Consider the following 11,095-nt stretch of genomic DNA (forward strand, 5'->3'; position numbering starts at 1 on the left):
GTTAGAATATTTATAGATTGTCCTTACCAAAAACAGAACCTTGACCATCAAACATTTATCATTGAAACACAGGTAGCAAAGCCAATGTGCTGTTGGTAAGCTTTAGCAATAGCAATAGCAATAGCAGTTAGACTTATATACCGCTTCATAGGGCTTTCAGCCCTCTCTAAGCGGTTTACAGAGTTAGCATATCGCCCCCACAATCTGGGTCCTTATTTTACCCACCTCGGAAGGATGGAAGGCTGAGTCAACCCTGAGCCGGTGAGATTTGAACCGCTGAACTGCAGATAGCAGTCAGCTGAAGTGGCCTGCAGTACTGCACTCTAGCCATTGCGCCACCTTGGCTCATTAGAAAAGGAACTGGTAGAAATATAATATAATTTCAGGATGAAGTTGTGTATTAATCTTCATTTTTTCTTTGTATTTACAATAAAGTGCACTAAAGAGAAATGCAGTTAACTGAATAAGTATTTGCTTTATGAGCCGCAGTGGCGCAGAGGTAAGACTGCAGTACTTCAGGCTACTTCTGCTGACTGACGGCTCCCTGTAATTTGGCAGATCGAATCTCATCAGCCTCAAGGCTGGCTCAGCTTTCCATTCTTTCCATTCTTCTGATTTGGGTGAAATGAGGACCCAAATGGTTTATTAAGGTTTATTTAATTTGTATGCCACCCTATTCCCGAGAGACTCAAATTGTTGGGGGCAACATGCTGACTCTGTAAACCGCTTAGAGAGGGCTGTAAAAGCACTGTGAAGCGGTATATAAGTCTTAGTGCTATTGTTACTATATGATTCACTTCTCCCAGATTGAGAAAGACTGAAATTGAAAGCGTACCAAATTGCTGCTTCTGTATATAAACTATATCAGTGGAAGTGGAAAAAGAGCTTTTCCTTACTTGCTCATGGCACAAACGTGAGCTGCGTCCTCATGAAATTACCTTTATCTCATCCTCAAACCAGTCTTAAGTTAATCTTAAGGTTTTATAGCAATGTTTGCCATTTAAGTAAATAAGCCACTGTGGTATAGTCTGACATGTTTCATTTGTTAGGTGATCTCTGTAGAATAACATCAGCCCAGTTTCTACTGGCCATTTTAAGACACACCATGACACTTCCATGACCATTCCACTTTGGTCAGCAAAAAACCCCGAAACTTTAAAACTCTTCTCCTCTACCCATCACTTCTCTGAGGCATTCCCGAACTCAGAACGTAATTTCTGCCTCAGGCTCAGTCCCTGTTGAGAATTATTAGTGGATGTTTCCCTGCTGGCTATTGAAGATAATTGCTGCCCTTAAAGTGCATGATAGCAGCTTTTTGTGGCATTGTACCTTATGGTTGAATAGAGGTCACCACTGGGGAAAATAAATTTTATTCTGGAACTGTTCTTCCTAGCTCAAGGACTAATGGATAGTACTTTTATTTGGCTATGAAAAAGATGCTGCAAGTAAGGCAGCTTTGTGTTAAAATGTTCTTTTTCTTGATTAGACATCCACAGTGATATTGTGGCTATATCCAATCTAAAGCACAGGCGAATCCCAATTCATCCAGAAATGGTTGGCAGTTTTTTCTAGTAAGCTCTAAAAGATGTTATTCAAGAACAGTGTTGATCCTTTTTATTAACAATAGCCTAACAATAGATTAAAAGATGCTACATATATCTGCATACTCTGAGATCAAGAAATCCTTTTCAAGCTCTTATATTAAAGGCTAACCATGCATTTCTCTTAGTTTCTTGTAGAGATAATTTATAGACATGCAAAGTCAGGGGCCAATGGTAAGTTCTTAAAAGTCTTTAGAAGTGGCAGCTGCACACTCTCCACCCATTGAATAGAATAGAATAGAGTAGAGTAGAATAGAATAGAATTCTTTATTGGCCAAGTGTGATTGGACACACAAGGAATTTGTCTTGGCCCATATGCTCTCAGTGTACATAAAAGAAAAGATAAATTTATCAAGAATCATAAGGTACAACACTTAATGAGTCATAGGGTACAAATAAGCATTCAAATCATATTAGGAAATTATTCAAGCATAAGAATATAAGAGACTTCTATAACTGCTCCAAAGCTATTTTTCATTCTCTTTCTTCAGAATGAAATTATTCCCATAAGGGTTGCAACCTCAGTGTTTATTAAAATGGTAGGTGTAAGAGGCTGTTGTTACGAGGCAAGACATAACTGTGGCTAGGTTTACAACCTGACAAACCTGACTTGTTAAAACATTGCTAAACCACAACCACTATTGGGTAAACCAATTATCAGTGTTTGCACAATACAGTTAATTATAAACCAAGATTTGCAGATGTGGTCAGGTTTACATATCATCGTAAAGCAAAACTAAATCAAGCACATTATGGTTTGGAATATGGACAATGGAGCTTGGCAGAAGCCTGACATTTGGTAAAAAACCCAGGATAGTTTCTACTAGGATAGTAGAAATCTCAAGAAAGTAGCTGATATGTATTTATAACTCTTCTCCCTGGTAGTTTTTAAAAAATTCTGTAATGTGCAAAGTGGAGTAGAAACACAACTTTTGAAAGAAATATACTTTGTTTATATCAAAGGAATATCCCTAAAATTTGTCCATAAAATACCATCAATGTATACACAGAAACTAAAGCAGCCCAATCTTTCGTGTTGCAGTAAAATGTATCTTCCTTCACACTGCTGTTTATTTTTACATATTCTGACAGGATCCTGGCACAAGGTAGACAAAAATGATTGGTTGTGTCTCGGGAGATCAAAGTGTAAATTCTATCAAAGAAAACAACCTATAAAAGTAGGCATCCACATACTTGGGTTGATAAATGTTACTTATTTCAAAACTAATGTTTCTGTCATTTTAAATTATAGCTTTTGGAGGCTTTATGCTACATCATTTAACATTCATGAATTACTTTCTTGCTTCATTTTCTCCTATAAACCTGTTTCCTTAGCATAAAAGTAAAGAATGTCAACGATTAAGAAATGTTTCATGTTTCTCATTTACAGCAGATTTGTAATCAGTTCTGTATGTCATCATCCCACAAGGACTATAAAGATGATAAAGAAGGGTAAATGATCAAGTCCAAACACAGTTAGCTGGTTTTGCAACAGCCAAATAAAAGAAGTTTTATCTATGCTAGATGCTTTTGGTCAGAAAGAGGAAAAAAATATAGCAACATTTGTGTGACACTCTATACACAGAATACAGTTACATCCATTTTCTTGATGTGCAGGTTTTGGAGATGGGACTCCAGCAGCATTGATTTTTTTTTTTGCACCCTTTGTCTTATTGACTGCTAAGAGTTTAGGAGGAACAATTTAAAGGAAGGAGGGCCTCTTCGCTCCCCTCTTTGTTTCTGCTTTGAGTTTCTTTGACTGGAGGACTATATGTGGTGCGTTGGCTGGGATGCGTTGTCTCATTTCATTCTATACAATTTGTTTTATTTCCAGAAGAACAGAGTCTTTCCTTCCTTCTTTCCTTCTTTCTTCTTTCCTTTCTCCCTCTCTCCCTCCCTCAAAAATGCAGAATATAAAACTAATATTAATAACTCAGAAACCATAGAATTAGGAAAAATCAAGATTTGAAATACAGCTGATTAAAAAAAACCCATCTGAAATGCTTTACCGCCAGGTAAGCAATTATATTTTTTCTCATTTACAGTATAAAAGAAATGTGAAGGATATATAAGAAAAGTTGAAGGAAGTGCATGATAAAAAGTAGAGTATATTACTTTAAAAGTACAATATGCAGATTTTGAATTGTATCAGAAAAGGTTGGCTCATAGATAAAAAAAACTCCTCCAAGATCTGAAATGGATGCAGAAGGCATGTATCTTTACCAGATTAGGTTATAAAGGCCTTTTACTGCAACAAGCATTCACTTCTAAGCCCACATTTTCATCATACATATATCACCCACCCAGAGGTGGATTGCTGCCGATTTGGCCCGGTTCAGCCAAACTGGTAGTGGAATTCAGGCCTGGGTGGCAGAACCAGCAGTGACCCAGGCCCTCTATACCCCTGAACCCGTTCCCTCACTGCTGCTTGGCCACCACCATTTTGGATTTTGGTGACTGTGCAGAACAATTTACATTGAAGAGCGCCACTTGCATGTTGCGCGTGGTTTGCGAACCGGCAGTAACACTGGCAGCAACCCACCTCTGCATCCACCCCTCTGTTGTGCAGGATAATGTGCAGAAGTGGAACTTATTTTGGACTACCAATGCAGGAAAGGCAACTTAGAATATTTGATTTATGAGAAGGGCTAGCCAGGCACATGCAATCATAAGAATCATTAGATACTGTACATACTTCTCACTTCAATAATTTAATTTACATATCCATGTAGCTGGCAAAACTAGGGAAGCTGGCAATATGGATTTAGGTTAGGTATCTTTACTGCTAATAAATAATGTGGGGTTAATGCAGAATTCTGAAAACTGCAAGAGTTTCAGCCTCAGTGAGTTAATTACTGTACAATGAAGTCTCTGAGGAATTGGAGTCTCTCTCCATAGTTGGACTGAATTGCTTATTCTAAGACAAGCATTTTAACTTTCCCACAATTTCTCATACCAAATTGCCTGTTAATACTAGCTTTGAGGGGTGTGTGTGGTGTAGTTTGGGTAAGGGGTGGACATATGTAAAACTAATGGGAGACAGAACTCTGCCTGAAGCTGATGGAGAATTTGGGGATGGGACAAGATTCTAGAAAAGAAGTAGAGTTGAAAGCAGGCTTTTCAGTACATGTCCCACACTTAACACACTGAAGTTGATTTACTGGGGATAATAATAATCGTGATGATGATGATAATTAGCAGGGAACAAGTAGGGGAATTTTACTGTCCCAGACATACACAGAATCTACTGTAAAACAAGAACAATAAGAAATACGCATGGTGGCGCAGTGTAGTGTAGGAGTGTGCTCACTGCAGTCAGCAATATTTGAGCTAGGTCTTATATAGTCATTGCATATTTATTAATACACAGTATATTTTATACATCTTTAAAAGCATGTACACTTTAAATAATATCGCTTATTTAAAATTACACATAGAAATGCTTGATGGATATAAATGTACTAAACACTCTGCTTCTGCCCTACTCAAGTTTTTAATTAGTGGTTATTTTCCTTAAGCCTCTGGCAGTTTTTGCCTAAATTTTGTGCAGCATGCATGATAAATGTATAATCAATTAAAGTGCTGCAGAACTAATTTTCTGTTGAGTTAGGACAATTACATCACAATGCTTGGATATATTATGTAGTTTTTAAGCAAAATGTAATCATATTAATAAAAAGAGTCTGTATAGCATGAAAGCAACTGGATTGTGTATATTTAATGAAGATCAGATAATGTAACTGCTATTATATTAAGATACTTGGAATCAGGCACTGAAGCAGAGCAAGGAGAACTATGCCATCTTGTGGCTAGATAATTTCTATCAATAATTGCAAAGAATTGGGAAGAAAAACACCAAACAATATAATCTCATGTGTACAGTCTCATAGCATTGGCAGCACTTATTCTCGACAGTTTGTATAGGATTTACATCATGTGGAGTCCTTGGTGCTCTCTAAGCTGGGTTGTTTTCTTGTAGATGTTTCATTATCTGACTAGGACTAGGTAATATCCTCAGTACTAGTGAATGGTTTGCTGCCTATTTACATTGTTTGTGTCTCAGTGTTGGTAATGCAGTGATTTTTTTTGGGAAGTTCATTGAATAGGGTATTGTTTTCTCCTTGTTTGTTTGCCTGGTGTTAATCTCTGCTTATTGGGTGTTGAAGTGGATGTGTTCTGAATGGTCTGTAAATATGGTTTATTTTTATGTGTCCATTAATGGCTGATGTGGCAGAATACCAACCTTCTACCAATTCCCTAGCACTTTGGAGTTCAGCTTCTTCTAGATTGCCCAATAGTTGAATCTATAGTTGACTCTGGCTATGTGTGGTGAGATTAAATCACTTTTATCATGTCTTCTGACTGCTAGTTGGTGTCCTTGGATGTGTTCTGCTAGTTTTCTGCCTTTCTGCCCTACATAGTAGAGGTTACATTCCTCACTTTAAGTTGTATATAACTCCTTCTTAGGCTACTGTGTCTTTTGGTTTACGTAGAATGTTTTGAAGGTGCATTGGTTGGTTTGTGTGTTATGTGATGCTGTGTGGTTGAAATAGGCTGTTTGTTGCTCCTGAGATGTTTCTGATAAAGAGCAGTGTTATTCTTTTCATAGCTGTATTGGTTGTGCTATAGTAGGATGAGAGAGTCAAGCATTTTTTTGACAAAGTTGTGTTGCTATCCATTTTGTTAGACAGTGTTGTATAAACAGTCGGTTTTTATTCTTTTTTCTTTTGGTATCCTGAGTTGCTGCAGTGCTCATCTGAACATTGCTTTTAAACAACACCTTTTGTGGGAGGTTTGGTATTGGAACTCTTGGTTATTGCAATTTGTTTTTCAACAGGCTTGCATTTCTAATTTGCCGCATAGTCCTTAGTTGATTTATTTTTTATTTATTTATTTTATTTTGTCAAGAATAAATTAGATAACAGATATAAGTATAGACATGATTCTGAATACATGAAATGAATACGAATACAGGGGAATATTAGGACAAGGACAATGGGCATGCTGGTGCGCTTATGCATGCCCCTTAAAGACCTGTTAGGAATGGGGTGAGGTAGACAGTCTAAGGTTAAAGTTTTGGTGGTTTGGAGAAACCACAGTGTCAGGTAGTGAATTCCATATTCAGGAAGGGTAGTGTGTTATTTTATTCTTTATTGTCCCATTCAGACAAATCAGCGATCAATAGACGCATAGTAATAAACCTTAGTTACACACTATTCAAAAGACACACTAAAAAAGCTAAAAGGGAAACATACAAGACCAGAATACAACATCTCCAGCATGCAACATTCAGATAAGCAGGGATTAACACTAGGCAAACAATCAAGCAGAAAACAATACCATAATGAAAGAAGTATCAAGGAAAAAAAACATAGTCCACAACAACACTGGCGGGGTAGTATTTGTGTGTGTGTGTGTTACATACATTGTAACATCTAACTATTGATTCATAAAGCCTGTTGGAATTTCTCTTTTAATTATAACAATGGGTAAATTGAATAATTTTGCCTGTTCGTTTCTCCAGGCAGTGACAGGTGTCCCAGAGAATTAGGATTTTCTACATTTGGTTCTATTTGGCAAAATAGTTCAATAGAGAATTATAACATTTTTATTATATGAGTTTATTTACAAATATAAGTTAAGTAGAGATTTTTCCATTAGGTAAAATAAACCATTAGTTCACTATTCGTGTTTATTATTCAAACAAACATTTATTTAATTGCCCATTAGTAGTTGTTTGCAATTTCTTTTTCCTTTTAATTTCAGTATGCCTTTACAATGAATTTTGGCAACCACTCTGCAATTGTAAATGAATTCAATTCAGTGCAGTTCTCTATTTTTTCCTAAGATTAATGCATACCATTATGTGTAAAGCCGTCAACAAATTTAAAGTTCAGAATGTATGTTACAATTCCTTCTCTTATATTCCTTTTATGCGATTCCTCCAATTGCAATATAAATAATGAACTATTCTTATTACTGGAACATCAAACAAATCTGAAAGGAACAATTGGCATAGAATTATTTTTCTCTTAACACAAATCTGTAGGCATGAATTCATGTTTTCAATACATTTGAACAGCCCACTTCAATGTATACTATGATTATTAATATGGCCATTATGATCCCACTTTTGAGTTTGAAATTGGTCCTAGAATCTTCGAACCACAGTTACCTATATTTAACTCCAGTCTTATTTAGGTACCAAGTAAGAATATGAGAAGGGAAGCGCTGGTTCAGTGGCTAAGACGTTGAGCTTGTTGCTCAGAAAGGTCAGCAGTTCGGCGGTTTGAATCCCTAGTGCCACGTAATGGAGTGAGCTCCCGTTACTTATCCCAGCTTCTGCTAACCTAGCAGTTCGAAATCATGTAAAAATGCAAATAGAAAAATAGGGAGTGCCCTGGTGGAAGGCAACAGTGCTCCGTGAACCTTCGGCGTTTAGTCATGCTGGCCACATGACCAGAGATGTCTTCAGACAGTGCTGGCTCTTCGGCTTTGAAACGCAGATGAGCACTACCCCCTAGAGTTGGGAATGATGAGCACGTATGTACAAGGAGAACCTTTACCTTAAGCATATGATATGCTTTCACATGGTTTCAGTAATCAGCAGGATACTTCTTATGATTTATACTAAGGAAGATACTGAAAAGGTTAAACTTTATAGTAATTGAGAATTCACAATGGAGTTGAGCCTTATAATATATAATAATAATTAATTTAGTTAATGAAATATATCAAGAGTTGCTTCTTCATAATCAAGCCCAAGTTCTTCTGAGTCTTCTCAACTTTTTTCTCAGTAGGTAGATAAGAAACATCTGGGATTATATTCCCAGAAATTGAAATCCTGAAAGCTGTGACAGATAACCACTGCCATTTGTTTATTCTGATGTGGTGAAAAGAAATGAAAACATTTACAAATGAAGAAAATATACTTAAGGCAGGCGTAAGCAGACCACAGGACCCCTTTGGAGATTTTGTTACAATTCCACTGCACTACCAACCTTTTTTTCAACAACACTGTAACTTTGAAAAGTTAGTTGCTATGAATAGACACAAGAATTATCTGTAATTTTATTGAGTAATGTAATCTAAACCAAATCTACTGTAAATTCTACTGATATTTTTGATATTGATATTAATTCTGCTTTCCATTGTCTAGGCAAACATACAGTAGTTTTCATAGGACAACCTTTCTAGCTAACCAATTCATGCTCCATGGAAGAGTTATTTACTCTACAGTTTAACCCTTCATCTTCATTTCATTAGCAAACAAGAATAGATGTTTGGCTCATGGCTGTTAAAGAGCAACTGCTGCCTTCCTTGGCCAGAAGTTGAAAACCTGACATATTAAAACATAGACCTGTCTCATGGAGTCAATGTCTCTCTTTTTTATTGTCTCCCTCATTGAGATGACATCAGTTTGACAGCAGTGTAACCATATGTCAATTATAAAAGCATATTTTTTTTCTTTTGTAATTAGGAACCTTGAAGCTATGCAACCATCGGGACATGAGGGAAAAGGCACTCCGAACTGAACTGACAGCTGACTGAGACCAAACTAGCAAGAAAGACCAATATTACTCATACATTTTTCACAAAAATATCTTTTACATGAAATGCATTAAGACACAAGACAGAAGTGCTGAGAAGTGAGAATTAAACGTGTTATGAACATATAGTTCGCTCCAGTGACATAAATATAGTCTAGGCAAGAGTAGCAGTCCCCTGATACCACAATTTTGGCTTGTGGTCTGCTGCAGGGCCTATGTACACTCACAAAATTACTTGGCAGTTGCTTATTGCAGTGTCGTGAACAGAAGTAGATAGAAAGTGGGAACAGACTTCAGGAAAGAGCAGTAGCTAGCCTTGGGGTATACTGATTAGGACAACTGTTAAGACGGAAGCAGAGATACATAAAATTATATCCTTTACTTCCATCTAGTGGTTATCCAATTTTTTTCAATCCAGATCTTGTAGCTCCATACAGGTATCGCTTACCAGTACTAGGGAAGTGCCCTGAGCTGCCACTGCTGCCTTCTCTTCAGAAGATCAGACTGTGTGAACAAAAGGTCTACTTTGAACATAGCCAATTAATTCTCCAATAAAGATGAGAGTCCTCTCTCAGAGATCTTTACTTGACTGCCAGAGAGCATTACTTATGCCTTTTACTGATTCATGAGGCATTAATTTTGCATTCGGCCTTTCTCTATAGTTCAACAGAACATTGTTATATTTGGAGTTAACATGGCGTTTTAAAATGCAAACCGTATACTTTAATCTTTTCACCATATTCCCCAGGTCTTAGTCTGCTCATCCAAATAAGCTACAGTATGTTTTAACATTTTCTGTATAGACATTCTGATTGTCTTTTTTCCCCTTCCTCTAGAAATATCTTTGGCTTCTATCCTCTGTTCCAGTAGGTAAAATGCACTATTTGGCACTGTAGAGAAAGAGCTTATTACAGCAACTATGTTGGACCAAGAAAATCCAGGCAATAATTGGAAAACAGCAACTATTTCATTTTCTAGACTTGTTTTGCTATTAAATGGATTTTTGCATCTTATATCTAATACTACTATTCTAAAAGAAGTTTCAGTTGACTAATATCATTATCTTTAAATATACAGTATTTACATCTTAATAGTACCCCAAATATTTTAGAGCTACTGAATAATTATGCAGTTATTTAAGATGCAATAGCTATATCCCTTTCCCATCTGCTATGCAAATAAAGGTAATCAACTGTGCTATGCAACTTGATAATAATGTCCCTTACTCTTCATTTTAACCATTTTCATGTGCTTTAGACTTGCAATAATTAAATCAGCCAAAAAACTATGCCCTTAATAATGAGAACTGACCCTGCTAATTAAGCAAATATTAAACATTATAGACTTTTCATTGAGACAATAAGATTTAGTTTTAAATAAATAGGGATCGGAAGCTTATGGATATTTGTGTATAAAGAATAAAGGTAAAGGTTTCCCCTATCTAGTCATATCTGACTCTAGGGGGTGGTGCCCATGTCCATTTCTTAGCCAAGGTAACCAGCGTTGTTCAAAAATATTTCCGTGGTCATGTATCTAGCATGACTTATACCCTGAAGTGCACAAAACATTGTTACTTTCCCACCAAAATGGTACCTATTTATCTACTTGCATTTGCACGCTTTTGAACTGCTAAGTGGGCTTACTGAATAAATATAACTAGTTGCTAATAAGACATCTCCTAAGTAATATGCTTTGTTAGGCTAAGTGGTTTTTCCTTCCTAAGAAGAAAATATCAAATAGCAACTGGTTTCATTTTAAAAAGTCACATAACAACCTTTATCAATGGTTCAGGGCAATTCACAAAAGCAAAATAAAAATAAAATAATGAAACTGATTTAAAGTCTGCAGTCCTAATGATGAACTTATAACCTAAATATAGTATATTGACAATTGCCTAAGTATATTAGTATTAATAATAAATGAAGAGATTTCAGCATTGTCTTA

Source organism: Thamnophis elegans, chromosome 6, assembly GCF_009769535.1.
Source record: "Thamnophis elegans isolate rThaEle1 chromosome 6, rThaEle1.pri, whole genome shotgun sequence".
Classification (NCBI taxonomy): domain Eukaryota; kingdom Metazoa; phylum Chordata; class Lepidosauria; order Squamata; family Colubridae; genus Thamnophis; species Thamnophis elegans.